Source organism: Macaca fascicularis, chromosome 20 (genome assembly GCF_037993035.2).
Source record: "Macaca fascicularis isolate 582-1 chromosome 20, T2T-MFA8v1.1".
Taxonomy (NCBI): domain Eukaryota; kingdom Metazoa; phylum Chordata; class Mammalia; order Primates; family Cercopithecidae; genus Macaca; species Macaca fascicularis.
In genome coordinates, this window is record NC_088394.1 from 53641079 (window position 1) to 53653623 (window position 12545).

Genomic DNA, 12545 nt, shown 5'->3' on the forward strand with positions numbered 1-12545 from the left:
ATGATGTTACCTTAGTTACCTTGGGGCTGGGTGTTATTACCACCGTGTCATAATGAGAAAAGTGAAGATCAGAAGTGACTGGGCTGGGCACGGTGGCTCACACTTGTAATCCCGGTGCTTTGGGAAGCCGAAGCAGGAGGATCGCCTGAGGCCTGGAGTTCAAGACCAGCGTGGGCAACATAGGGACACCCTGTCTCTACAAAAAGATGAAAAGTTTAGACAGGTGTGGTGGTACGCACCTGTAGTCCCAGCTAACTTGCGAGGCAGAGGCCAGAGGATCATCTCAAGTAACTGGCCCGGGGTCACCCTATGAGATTTTGGATCCTAGATCTGACTGTTTCAATTTTACTGTAGTTCTCTTTCTAGAACAACACCTCCAGGTGCCTCTCTGAATGCAAGGTTGATCTGGCATCAGCCTCCCCCGTGGTCTTGGTAGGGTTTCTCTCTGGCAGTCTGTCCCACTCCTCTCAACTCAGGACAGTCAGGTTTTTGAGGTGTGTATCGATATTTTTCACACTTCAGCAGTTCTCTTCCTGTATCACTGCCATCACTTTTTGCCACTAACACATGACGCTTGTGCCCTTATTTACTTAGCATTTTTCTTTAAATCATTCCACTGTGGAGGATCTACGTGTATCTTAAAGGCTATTTCATATAGCCAGGTAAATAGAAAATTTGTATAATTTGCCAGAAGTAGAAGAAAATCACAACAATAAATAGCATGCAAATAAAACAACATTAGTAAAGTCTAGCTAGAAACGTTCTCTTTGTTAAGAAGGGGCATCATTTCTACACCCATGTTCATTGCAGCATTAATCACAATAGCTGAAAGGTAGAAGTAACTCAAGTGTCCATCAACAGATGAATGAACAAAATGTAATGTGTATTATACACATAGTGGAATGTGATTCAGCCTTTAAAAGGAATGAGAGTCTGACACACTACAACATGGAGGAACCTTGAAGACATCATGCTAAGTGAAATGAGCCAGTCACGCAAGGGCAAAGACTGTGTGATTCTACTAAGATGAGGTACTTAGATTGGTCAAATTCAAGAGACAGAAAATAGAACTGTGGCTGCAAGGGCTTGGGGGAGTAGAAAACAGGAAGTTCTGTTTCATGGGTATGGAGTTTCAGTTTGAGAATATGAAAAATGTTTTGGACATGGGATGTGGTGATGTTTGCATGACAGTGTGAAGGTACATAATACCATTGCACTGTACACTTTTTTTTTTTTTTTTTTGAGACAGGGTGTTTGTTTGTTTGAGACAGAGTCTCACTCTATCGCCAGGCTAGAGTGCAGTGGTTCGAACACAACTCTCTGCTGCCTCGACTTCCTGGGCTCAAGCGATCCTCCCACCTTAGCCTCCTGAGTAGGTGGATCTACAGGGGCATGTTACCATGACCAACTAATTTTTTTTTCTGTTTTTTTTTTTTTTTTTTTGTAGAGTCAGGGTCTGCTATGTTTCCCAGGCTGGTCTTGAACTCCTGGGCTCAAGTAGTCCTACCACTAGGGCTTTGTCCAAAGTGTTGGGATTATAGGTGTGAGCCACCCCACCTGGCCTGAATCTACACTTAAAAATGCTTAAAATGGTAACTTTTGTTACATATATGTATGTGTGTATGTGTATATATATATATTTCTTACCACAATAAAGCATTTAGAAGTCAGACATCCTGTTTTGATGTCTAATAAAAGATTGAAAAATGGGGAAAAATAAGGGACCTAGTCCTTGTGAGAGAGGGGTTAAAACAGTTTAGCCCTTGGCTGAGCGCGGTGGCTTACGCCTATAATCCCAGCACTTTGGGAGACAAAGGTGAGCAGATCATTTGACTTGTCAAGAGATCGAGACCATCCTGGCCAACATGGTGAAACCCCGTCTCTACTAAAAATACAAAAATTAGCTGGGTGTGGTGGCGTGCGTCTGCAGTCCCAGCTACTTGGGAGGCTGAGGCAGGAGAATTGCTTGAACCCGGGAGCAGAGGTTGCAGAGAGCCGAGATTGAACCACTGCACTCCAGCCTGTTGATAGAGTGAGACTCTGTCTCAAACAAACAAACACACAAACAAACAAAAAACAAAAGAAACAGTTTAGCCTTAAGCTGAGGCTTCTGCTGGACACAACCAAGATTGAGAAAGACGTGTAAATGACATTTTTTGCAGTGTAACTCAGTTTATCTAAAGTCCTGTTGGGGTCCCACTACAGTCTTCTTGCGGCTCACCAGGATTAGTAGCCCCCATATGAGGAGACACTTTACTGGGATGGTATGTGGCCTCCTCCCTGCCTGGGGGCCTGAGAGAAGACTGGCAGGCTTCCTACCACTCAAGCATCCAGAGTGTTTTGCAGAGGGGTGGGAGGCAGAGAAGCCTTCCTGGAGGAGGCAGGATCCAGTGGAGCCCTGATGGGTGGAGAGGAGCTGGAGGGCTTCCCAGGTACATGTGTGGGACCACAGCTGGGACCGAGCAGGGAGGTGGGTATTAATATGGCAAGCACACTCAGACTGGGTGGCGGTGGAAGTTGGATGGGGTTAGACTGTGAAGGAAGCCACCACTGGTTGGTTGGTTGGTTGGTTGGTTGGTTTTGTTTTTGAGACGGAGTGTCGCTCTGTTGCCCAAGCTGGAATGCAGTGGTGTGATCTCGGCTCACTGCAACCTCCACCTTCTGGGTTTAAGTGATTCTTGTGCCTCAGTCTCCCGAGTACCTAGGATTACAAGTGTGTGCCACCACGCCTGGCTAATTTTTGTATTTTTAGTAGAGACGGGGTTTCGCCATGTTGCCCAGGCTGGTCTCAAACTCCTAGCCTTAAGTGATCCACCTGCCTCTGCCTCCCAAAGTGCTGGGATTACAGGCCTGAGTCACCGCACCTAGCCTCACCACTGGCTTTTGAGCAGGAGAGTATCTTGGTAGTGAGTTTCAGGATCAGGAGTGCAGGGCTAAGTAACAGGCACTAACTTAATCCCCAACTGAAGCATAGCACAGTGAGGCTGGTACAGACCCAGGCTGGAAAATAGAGGGGCTGTGGGGTAGGCAGGGCCTCCTCCTGAGCCCTGAGAACGGCCAGCTGGGCTCACATTCAGCATGAGGAAGGAGGAGGTTGGCATGGCAATCCTAGCGGTAGCTGGGTGACCTCAGAAAGGAAGGGCCTGGAGGTCAAGGTCTGGATCATGATCAAAGAAAACAGAAGTGCCAAGAAGGTCCAAGGCTTGTCCAAGTCACCCAGAGGGAGTGTAGCCCAGGAGTCAGGACACAGGTGCACTGGTGTCCCTGCAAAGCCTTCACTGTGCAGCTGGGGTGGGGACCTGCCTGCCCTCCAAGGAGCAGCTCCCTCCTGCTTCCGCAGAGGCACTTGTACTACCTGTGAGGTGTGCTTGGGCTGATGCGGGAAGGGTCCCAGTGAGGCAGAGAGGAGGGAGACCGTGTTAGGACCTGTCTGGTTTCTGCCTTTTGCTGCCTCTCCATCTTTCCGCCAGGGCTGGAAGAGCACATTCCTGAGTCACAGTTTTCCCAGGAGTCTGGATGGGGCCCAGGCAAGAGAGAGCACCATCTCCCCATTACCAACACACACACTGTCTCTCTCTACCCCCACACACCTCTTGGCTTTCCCTTAGAGCTCTTCAGAGGGTATGGCTGATGCAGTTCGGGCCTATCCAGACCCCTGGCTCAGGGAGAAGCTGGCCAGCTTTCCAGCCCCACGTTTTCTGGGCTCTGTGGCCAGGGAGGCCCCTCTCCACCAGGCTCTGCCACTTGGTAACTTTGGGCCAGGCCCTGGTCCTTTCTGGGCTTCAGATCCTTCATCTGTGAAATATGATGGCTTCATAGAGTGCTTCCAGTGACTTTGCCAGCCTTACCTTTTGTAAGCCCCACACTACCCTGCAAGGTGCTACTGTCATTATCTCCATTTTACAGAGGGGAAACAGGTTCAGAGAGCGTGAGTGGCTTGCCCCAAGTCACCCACCCAGCAAGTGGTGGGCTTGGTACTTGAACCCAGGCAGTCTGACCCAGCTCCTGCCTGAGGTCCTCGCCATCACCGATATGCCATCGATTGTCAAATCAGGCAGGGATCATTTTCCCTTTTCTATAGGTGGGAAAACTTGAGCCCCAGAGGGGCGACATCTCTTGCCTAAGGATGCGGAGCTCAGGTGGGTCTTGAGCACTGCGTAAGGCCATTTTGCCATGTCCTCGAGCACCTCCACAGAGAAGCCACCACCCCAGGAAGTGCTGCAGGCTCTACGGGGTGATACCATCAAAGGGTGACCAGGGCATGACCACCGGCTTGGAGGAAGCAAAGAGGATGCTGTTAGTGAAAGGAGAAGTGAAGTGAGAGTGTGATGCCTGGGCCTGGGGTGGAGGGAGCAGAGAGAAGTGCAGTGGGGGTGCAGGTGTGGGGCGAAGGGAGAGGCCACCCACAGACGCCTCCCAACTTCCCCTTCTTCCTGCAGAAGCAACAAGACAGCAGCCGAGACAGCAGCTGAGACAGTAGCTGAGACGGCAGCGGCAGCTTCACAGGTCAGCCTCCTCTGGGCCTCTCCCCACTCTGCCCTGCCCAGTTCTCTGTCCTTATCCACAGGCCCCTCAGTGGGTACTGGGCATACCCACACCTAGGTGGGCATAGGCCTGGGGACATCCTGGGTGAGCAAGCTGGGGACCCACCCTCCTTCCCTTTCTGGTTGGCAGCTCCACATCTGGGGGAATGTAGAGAACTATGCTTTTGGAAGGAGGGACGATTTAAATTAAGAAGTGGTTAGGCATGGGGCTTGAATCTTAGCTTCCCCACGAGGTCTGGGACAAGTGAAGGGTAGTTTCTTTTCTGGACCTCAGTTTCTCATCTATAAAATGGGGTGAGTCTGGGAACCTGCACCGTGGATGGTTGTCAGGGGCTCAGTAGAGGGCCTGGCACATACTTTGTGCTTGGCAGACTGGAGCAGGTGCAGCTCCTTTCAGAGCGACCTAGATTGGATCCTGGGGACAGCATGTCTCAGGGAAATGGCCCTGCTGCTGGCTTGGTCACAGACTTCCTGTTGGGCTCCGGGGGGGGCCTTTCTTTCCCAGCCTGTGAAATGGGGTCACTAATAGCATCTCTTAGGGCTTTTTTTTTTTTATTTTTAGAATCTTGTTCTGTTGCCCAGACTGAAGTGCAATGGCGTGATCTCAGCTCACTGCAACCTCCACTTCCCAGGTTCAAGCGATTCTCCTGCCTTAGCCTCCTGAGTAGCTGGGATTACAGGCGCCAGCCGCAATGCCTGGCTAATTTTCATAATTTTAGTAGAGGTGGGATTTCACCATGTTGGTCAGGCTGGTCTCGAACTCCTGATCTCAGGTGATCCATCTGCTTTGGCCTCCCAAAGTGCTGGGATTACAGGTGTGAGCCACTGCACCTGGCCTCTTAGGGCTTTTTTTTTTGCAGAGACCACAGGTTGGTTGATTCCTCACCCAGGCCAGAGGCAGGGGCTCCAGACTGTGGTTGGCAGGGGCAGGTGGGGCTGTGTGTGGAGAATGGCTGGCTCAGTAGGCCCTCATGCTGCTGGGGAGAGGTGGGCTTCTGGGGTGCGTGGTCAGCTGCAGGGAGGAAGGCAGGGTTTCCCATCAGATGTGTTCCTGACCAAGGACTTTGGCCAGAGCCCTGGACCTGGCTCAGAGCCTGATTCCAGTAGAGGATCAGGGAAATTGTTGTTGGAGTTTCTCTTTCTGGGAAATAGGTTTCCTTGGCCTCATTTTACGGATGAGAAAACCTGAGACACAGAGAGGTCAAGTGCCTTGTCCGGTGTCACACAGCCTAGGCACTGAATACTGGCACTGGTTATCAGATTCTCATCTTCCAAAGGCTCTGTCCTGTGCTCCACAGCTCGTCATTTGTCTATTGGCCTAAATAGAGTGTTACTTGTCTACACAGCAACTCAGCTGCCCAACCATCTTTGGGAGGCTGCAGTGTGCAGGGGTAGCGCCCTGGACCCTGGAGGCCTGGGTTTGAGTCCCAGCTTGCCCACTGGCCTGCTGTAGAACTCAAGCAGGCTCCTCTGTGCAGTATTCAGTTTCCCCACCATCAACTGGAACCATTCTGGAAGTCAGGTAAGGAAGGGATTGCTATTTCCTAGAAGGCCCCAAATAATGAATTGCAGGGTGGAAAACGAAATGACTCAGCGTGTGAGATGATGGTGAAGGGATGTGGAGGGGAATTTGGAGGTTGCAAGCAGAAGTGAAGACCGCGGTTTGCTCCTGGGAAAGGGGGTGGAAACCACAGCTTCTATCTGGAGTGCCTGGGGGAGGTATCACTTCTGCTTTGGCCTCAATTTCTTCAGTTGTGTAGTAGGGTCAGGCTTGTCTTCCCTCAGTGCCTGCCTGGAACCAGTGTGGGTAAGAGCCTGGTCTTAGGGTCCACACCCTGCAGGTCAAATCCATCTATCTGACTGGACCTCAGTTTCACCAACAGTATAGTGAAGGGGCAGACAAGTTGGCCCAAGATCCTTTCTGTGCTATCAGGTCCTCCACTACTGGGCCTCAGTTCTCTCTCCTAAATGATTTCCTTCAGTAGCTCAGTAGCTTCTTTTGCCTCCCCAAATCTTTTTTTTTGTTTTGTTTTGTTTTTTTTTTTTAGACAGAGTCTCCCTCTGTCACCCAGGCTGGAGTGCTGGAGTGCAGTGTCACAATCACGGCTCCCAGGCCCAAGTAATCCTCCCATCTCAGCCTCCTGAGTAGCTGGGACCACAGGCTCATGCCACCATGCTGGGTTAGGATTTTTAATGTTTAATTTTGTAGAGATGGGGTCTCCTTATGTTGCTCTGGCTGGTCTCAAACTCCTGGGCTCAAGTGATCCTCCTGCTTCAGCCTCCCAAAGTGCTGGGATTAAGGCATGAGCCACCGCACCCGGCTCCCCCAAATCTTGTCCTTTGTCTTTTCTCTGAGGTTCTGAGAGGGTAAGTAAATAACACAGCCAAATAAATAACCAAATAGCCAAATAAATAAGAACCCAGCCTTCTGTGACTCCAGAGTCTCTATTTCATATTTAAAATAAACATATATATTAAAAAATTATGTTAAGAAAAATGGGTGACCACCTGGAGAAAAAATGAAATTGGATTTATATTTCCCACTGTACCCCATTATCAATGCAAATGGACTGGAGATTTCAATTTGAAAAATGAATCTATAAAAGGACTGGAAGAAACGGGTAGATTCCTTCATGACATTGGAGTAGAGACCGGGCTTGGTGGCTTCCTCCTGTGATCCCAGCCCTTTGGGAGGTTGAGACGGGAGGAGGGAGGATCGCTTGAGCCCAGGTGTTTGAGACCAGCCTGGGCAACATGCTGAAACCACGTCTCTACAAAAATAAAAACATTAGCTGGGCGTGGATGTGCCAGTTGATACAAAAGTGCCCCAGTTGATACAAAAAGTTGTATACTCTACATACTATTCTGCATTTTGCTTTTTCACTTGAAAATACATCTTGGAGAGCTTTCCATGTCAATAAGAGGAGAGCTTCCACTTTGTCATCTGCATATTCTAATGTTGTAGAGATAAGCTACAGTTTATTTAACTAGTCCCCTATTCATAGACATTTGTGCTGGTTCTATTTATTTGCTCTTACAAACAATGTCGCTATGCTTATCTTATTTCTCACATGTGTGAGTTCACCATTTATTTATTTTTATTTTTTGAGACGGAGTCTTGCTCTGTCACCCAGACTGGAGTGCAGTGGTATGATCTCTGCTCACTTCAACCTCCACCTCATGGGTTCAAGACATTCTCCTGACTCAGCCTCCCGAGTAGCTGGGATTACAGGCATGCTCCACTGCGCCTGGCTAATTTTTGTATTTTTAGTAGAGACAGGGTTTCACTATGTTGGCCAGGCTGGTCTTGAACTCCTGACCTCAGGTGATCCTCCTGTCTCAGCCTCCCAAAGTGCTGGGATTACAGGCATAAGCCACCACGCACGGCTCTATTTATTTATTTCTGATACAGGGTCTCACTCTGTCACACAAGCTGGAGTGCAGTGACACCATGATAGCTTACTGAAGCCTCAAACTCCTGGGCTCACGTGATCCTCTCACCTCAGCCTGCCAAGCAACTGAAACTACCAGGTGCGTGGCACCACACTCAGCTAATGTTTTTGATTTTTAGTAGAGTCAAGATCTTGCTATGTCACTCAGGCTGGTCTCGAATTCCTGAGCTCAAATCTTCCTCCCGCTTTGGCCTACCAAAGCGCTGAGATTACAGGTATGAGCTACCACGCTCCGCCATTTGCCCATTTTTATATTGGGTTCGACTTTTCCTTATCAATTTCTAGAAGCATTTTACGTAATAGGAAAATCAGCTCTTGTCTGTTATACATAGATAAAAGTATTATATGCAAATAGTTTTCCTAATCTGACATTTGTCTTTTAACATTACATATGGCCTTCTTTTGGCCAGGTAGAAGTGTCTTTTTAAACAATTTTTTTTGTTTGTTTTTTTCTAAGATGGAGTCTTGCTCAGTTGCCCAGGCTGGAGTGCAATGGTACGATACCAGCTCACTGCAAGCTCTGCCTCCCGGGTTCACACCTTTCTCCTGCCTCAGCCTCCCAAGTAGCTGGGACTACAGGCACCCGCCACCATGCCCAGCTAATTTTTTGTGTTTTTAGTAGAGACAGGGTTTCACCGTGTTAACCAGGAGGGTCTCGATCTCCTGATCTCATGATCCACCCACTTCAGCCTCCCAGAGTGCTGGGATTACAGACGTGAGCCACCATGCCTGGCCTTAAATAATTTTTATGTAATAAAATGTATCTGTATTTTCTCTTTTGGCTTCTGGATTTTGAGTTATAGCTAGAAAAACCTTCCCCACTTCATTGTTTTCTTGTTTTGTTTCTGTTTTTTGTTTTTGAGACAGGGTTTTGATCTGTCACCCAGGCTGGAGTTTAGTGGCACAATCATAGCTCACTGAAGCCTTGACCTCCTGAGCTCAAGCGATCCTCCCACCTTAGCCTCCTGAGTAGCTGAGACTACAGGCATGTGCCACCAAGTCCAGCTAATTTTTTGTATTTTTTGTAGAGATAGGGGTCTTGCTGTGTTGCCCAGGGTGGTCTCGATCTCCTGGGCTCAAATGATCCTTCCGCCTTGGCCTCCCAAAGTGATGGGATTACAGGTGTGAGCCACTGCGCCTGGCCTGTCCAGATTTTGCATATAATAAAATATATGATTTTTTTTTGCAACAATGGAATTAGATTGTTTTGCAATGTGCTTTCTGTCTTTTATGAGCAATATGTCACTATTATTTCTTCCGTATTGATAGTCACTTGGAGCATTTAAAAATCCTAACTATTAAAATATTTGTTTTTTTTGTTGTTGTTGTTGTCATGAAGGTAATATGTTGTAAAAAAAATTAAACAATACAGCAAATATAGAAGGAAGTTTAAAAAGAAAAACCTCTCCCCTCAAAAAAACATTATTAACATTTTGGTGGCCATCCTTCTAGATCTCCCAATATGCTTCAGCATGCATACAAACATAATTTTTCGTAAATGAGATTTCATGTGTTATTTTCAACCTGCCCTTTCCACTCAATGATATGCTGTGCTCTTCTTTTACTTAGCTTTATTTTTTTGTGTTATTTTTTTGAGACGGAGTCTCGCTCTGTCGCCAGGCTGGAGTGCAGTGGCACGATCTTGGCTCACTGCAACCTCTGCCTACTGGGTTCAAGTGATTCTCCTGACTTCGCCTCCCAAGTAGCTGGGATTACAGGCGCCCACCACCAAACCCAGCTAATTTTTTTTTTTTTTTTGTATTTTTAGTGGAGATGGGGTTTCATCATGTTGACCAGGATGGTCTCAATCTCCTAACCTTGTGATCCGCCTGCCTTGGCCTCCCAGAGTGGTGGGATTACAGGCGTGAGCCACTGTGCCCAGCCTTTTTTTTTTTTTTGGAGAAGAGTCTCACTCTCTCATCCTGGCTGGAGTGCAGATGTGCCATCATAGCTCACTGAAGTCTTGAACTCCTGGGCTCAAACAATCCTCTTGCCTCAGCCTCCTGAGTAGCTAGGATTACACATGTGCCAACATGCCTGGCTAATTTTTATATTTTCAGTAGAGATGGGGTTTTGCCATGTTGCCCAGGCTGGTCTTGAACTCCTGACCTCAAGTGATTTGCCCACCTAGGCCTCTCAATGTGCTGGAATTACAGGCATGAGCCACCACACCTGGCCTCAAAATTTTTTTTAGAGAAAGGGTCTCGCTATGTTGCCTAGGCTGGTCATTAACTCCTGGCCTCAAGCAATTCTCCTGTCTTAGTTTGGGATTACAGGTGCAAACCATGGTGCCCGGCTATACGCATCTTTTTTTTTTTTTTTTTTTTTTGAAAGAATACACATAATTCTTAATAGTGAAATGACAATCTGTTGCATATTTTAACTTTTAATTTTGAAAAAATTATAAATGCACAGAAGGTTGCAAAAAATAGTACAGAAGGTTTTGTATACCCTTCACTTATTCTCCAGTAGTAACATCTTGCATGCCTACAGTGTAATATCAAAGCCAGGAAATTGTCTTTGGTATAGTTCACAGACTTCATTCTGTATTATAGACACTCATTTATGTGTGCTGGTTCTTTGGTAAGTGTGTTTTAACTTTATAAGAAACTGCCAGACCGTTTGCCTTGCAATTTCATGACATAAAATAAAAGATTCCTGTAAACAGCACCACAATCAAGACACAGAACTGTTCCATCGCCACAAGGATCCCTTGTGCAAGACCTTTAAAGAAACAGACTCCCCCTCCCTAACCCTTTGCAACCACTAATCTATTCTCCATCTCTATCATTTTGTCATTTCAAGACTGTTGCATAAATTGAATCACACAGCCGATTTTCAGATCGGCTTTTTTTTTTTTTTTTTTTTTGGCTCATGATAATTCCTTTAAGATCCGTCCAAGTTGTGTGTGTCAGTAGCTTTTTTTGAGAAATTCATTTTTTTAACTGCTGAGAATTGTATTTCAGAGGGTAAATGTATCACCATTTAACCATTTTCACCCACTTTGAGGCTATTATGAATAAAGCTGCGATGACTGTTCATATACAGGTTTTTGTGTGAATACGAGGTTTCATTTCTCTGGGATAAAAGCCCAAGAGTGCAATTATTGGGTCATATGATAGGTACATGTTTAGTTTTATAAGAAACTGTCAAACTGTTTTCCAGAATGGCACTGGAGTGTAATTTATTTATTCTTCTATTGATAGATGTTCACATAGCTTTCAACTTTTCTTTATTAACAATACTACTCTAAATATTCTTGTATGTGTATAATCCTGGCTTGCCCTGTTCTTTCCATAGGATAAATTCATAAGAATGAGTTTCCTGGCTCAAAGGATATTCAGAACATAAAGTTCGAATGTGTTGCTAAGCCGCCCCCTTGCAGATGGTGCTCAGATCTTAGACGGAGAGTGCGGGAATGTGCCTGTCCCCACAGACTCACTGGGTGCTATCATATTTCAGATTTTTGCAGATCCAGTGGTGGAAAAATGAAAACTCATGTTCTTAACTACTTTCCTCTGCCACTACCATCAAACAGGTGTTTTGAGTTTTGTGGCTCTCCCTCTTTGAAGCCTTGCAAGTTTTCATTGACTTTCTTTCTTCTAAGAGGAGGATCATCAGTTCTCTTGCCCTCCCTCCCCTATTTCCTCTTCTTCATCCTCTTAATATGTTTTTTTAGTTGGATTTCTAAAGTCTTGTCTATAGAGGTATACATACAATAAAATTCACCCTTTTGGAGAGCAGTTTGGTGCATTTTGACAGATGTGTACCGTCATGTATACATGTATATCACAATCAAAATATAGAACATTGTTGTCCCCTGAAAAGTTATCTTGGGCCCTTTTGTAGTTAATATCTTTTACCTTCTCCCTGGCAACTACTGATTTGTTCTCTGATCCAATAGTTTTGACTTTTCTAGATTCCACTTCCATGTTACATTCCCTCCAGGAGTGAATGAGACTTCTAGCTGTTCTGTATCCTCATAATACTTTGTATTACCAGTCATTTTAATCCTAGTCATTCTAGAAGGTGTGTAGTGATATCTCATTGTGGTTTTTATATGCATTTCTCTAATGACTAATGATATTGAGCGTTTTTCATGTGCTTATTTGCATCTATAGGTTTTTTTTTTTTTTTTTTTTTTTTTAAACATGTAGGTCCAGCTCTGTCACCCAGGCTGGAATGCAGTGGCATGATCTCAGCTCACTGCAGCCTCCTTCTCCTGGGTTGAAGCAATTCTCCTGCCTTAGACTCCCAAGTAGCTAGGATTACAGGCACCTGCTACCACACCTGGCTAATTGTTATTTTTTAATAGAGATAGGGGTTTCATCATGTTGGCCAGGCTGGTTTCGAACTCCTGACCTCAGGTGACCCACCTGCCTTGGCCTCCCAAAGTGCTGGGATTACAGGTGTGAGCCACCATGCCCGACCCATCTGTACATCTTCATTGGTATAGTGATTGTTCAAATCTTTTCCTATCTTTATTGGGTAGTTTGTCCTGTTATTAGTTGTGTAAGGGTTCTTTATATAGTCCACATACAATTTTTAA

General features: G+C 46.2%; 1 protein-coding gene across 8 annotated transcripts in view; it reads left to right on the forward strand.

Moving 5' to 3' along the window:
* Positions 1 to 4435: 4435 nt before the first annotated feature.
* ADGRG5 (adhesion G protein-coupled receptor G5) overlaps positions 4436 to 12545 on the forward strand; it is a 36688-nt gene continuing 28578 nt past the window's right edge. For 3 of the 8 annotated variants that reach the window (XR_012428867.1, XM_045381588.3, XM_065537439.2), the window contains exon 1: positions 4436 to 4506. The gene's annotated coding sequence lies outside the window, so the exon portion shown is untranslated. Of the gene's footprint in view, positions 4507 to 5106; positions 5177 to 5890; positions 6067 to 7956; positions 8076 to 12545 lie in introns of those variants that run through there. The other 5 variants (XR_012428868.1, XM_074027051.1, XM_065537435.2 and 2 more) reach the window with 4 other exon arrangements.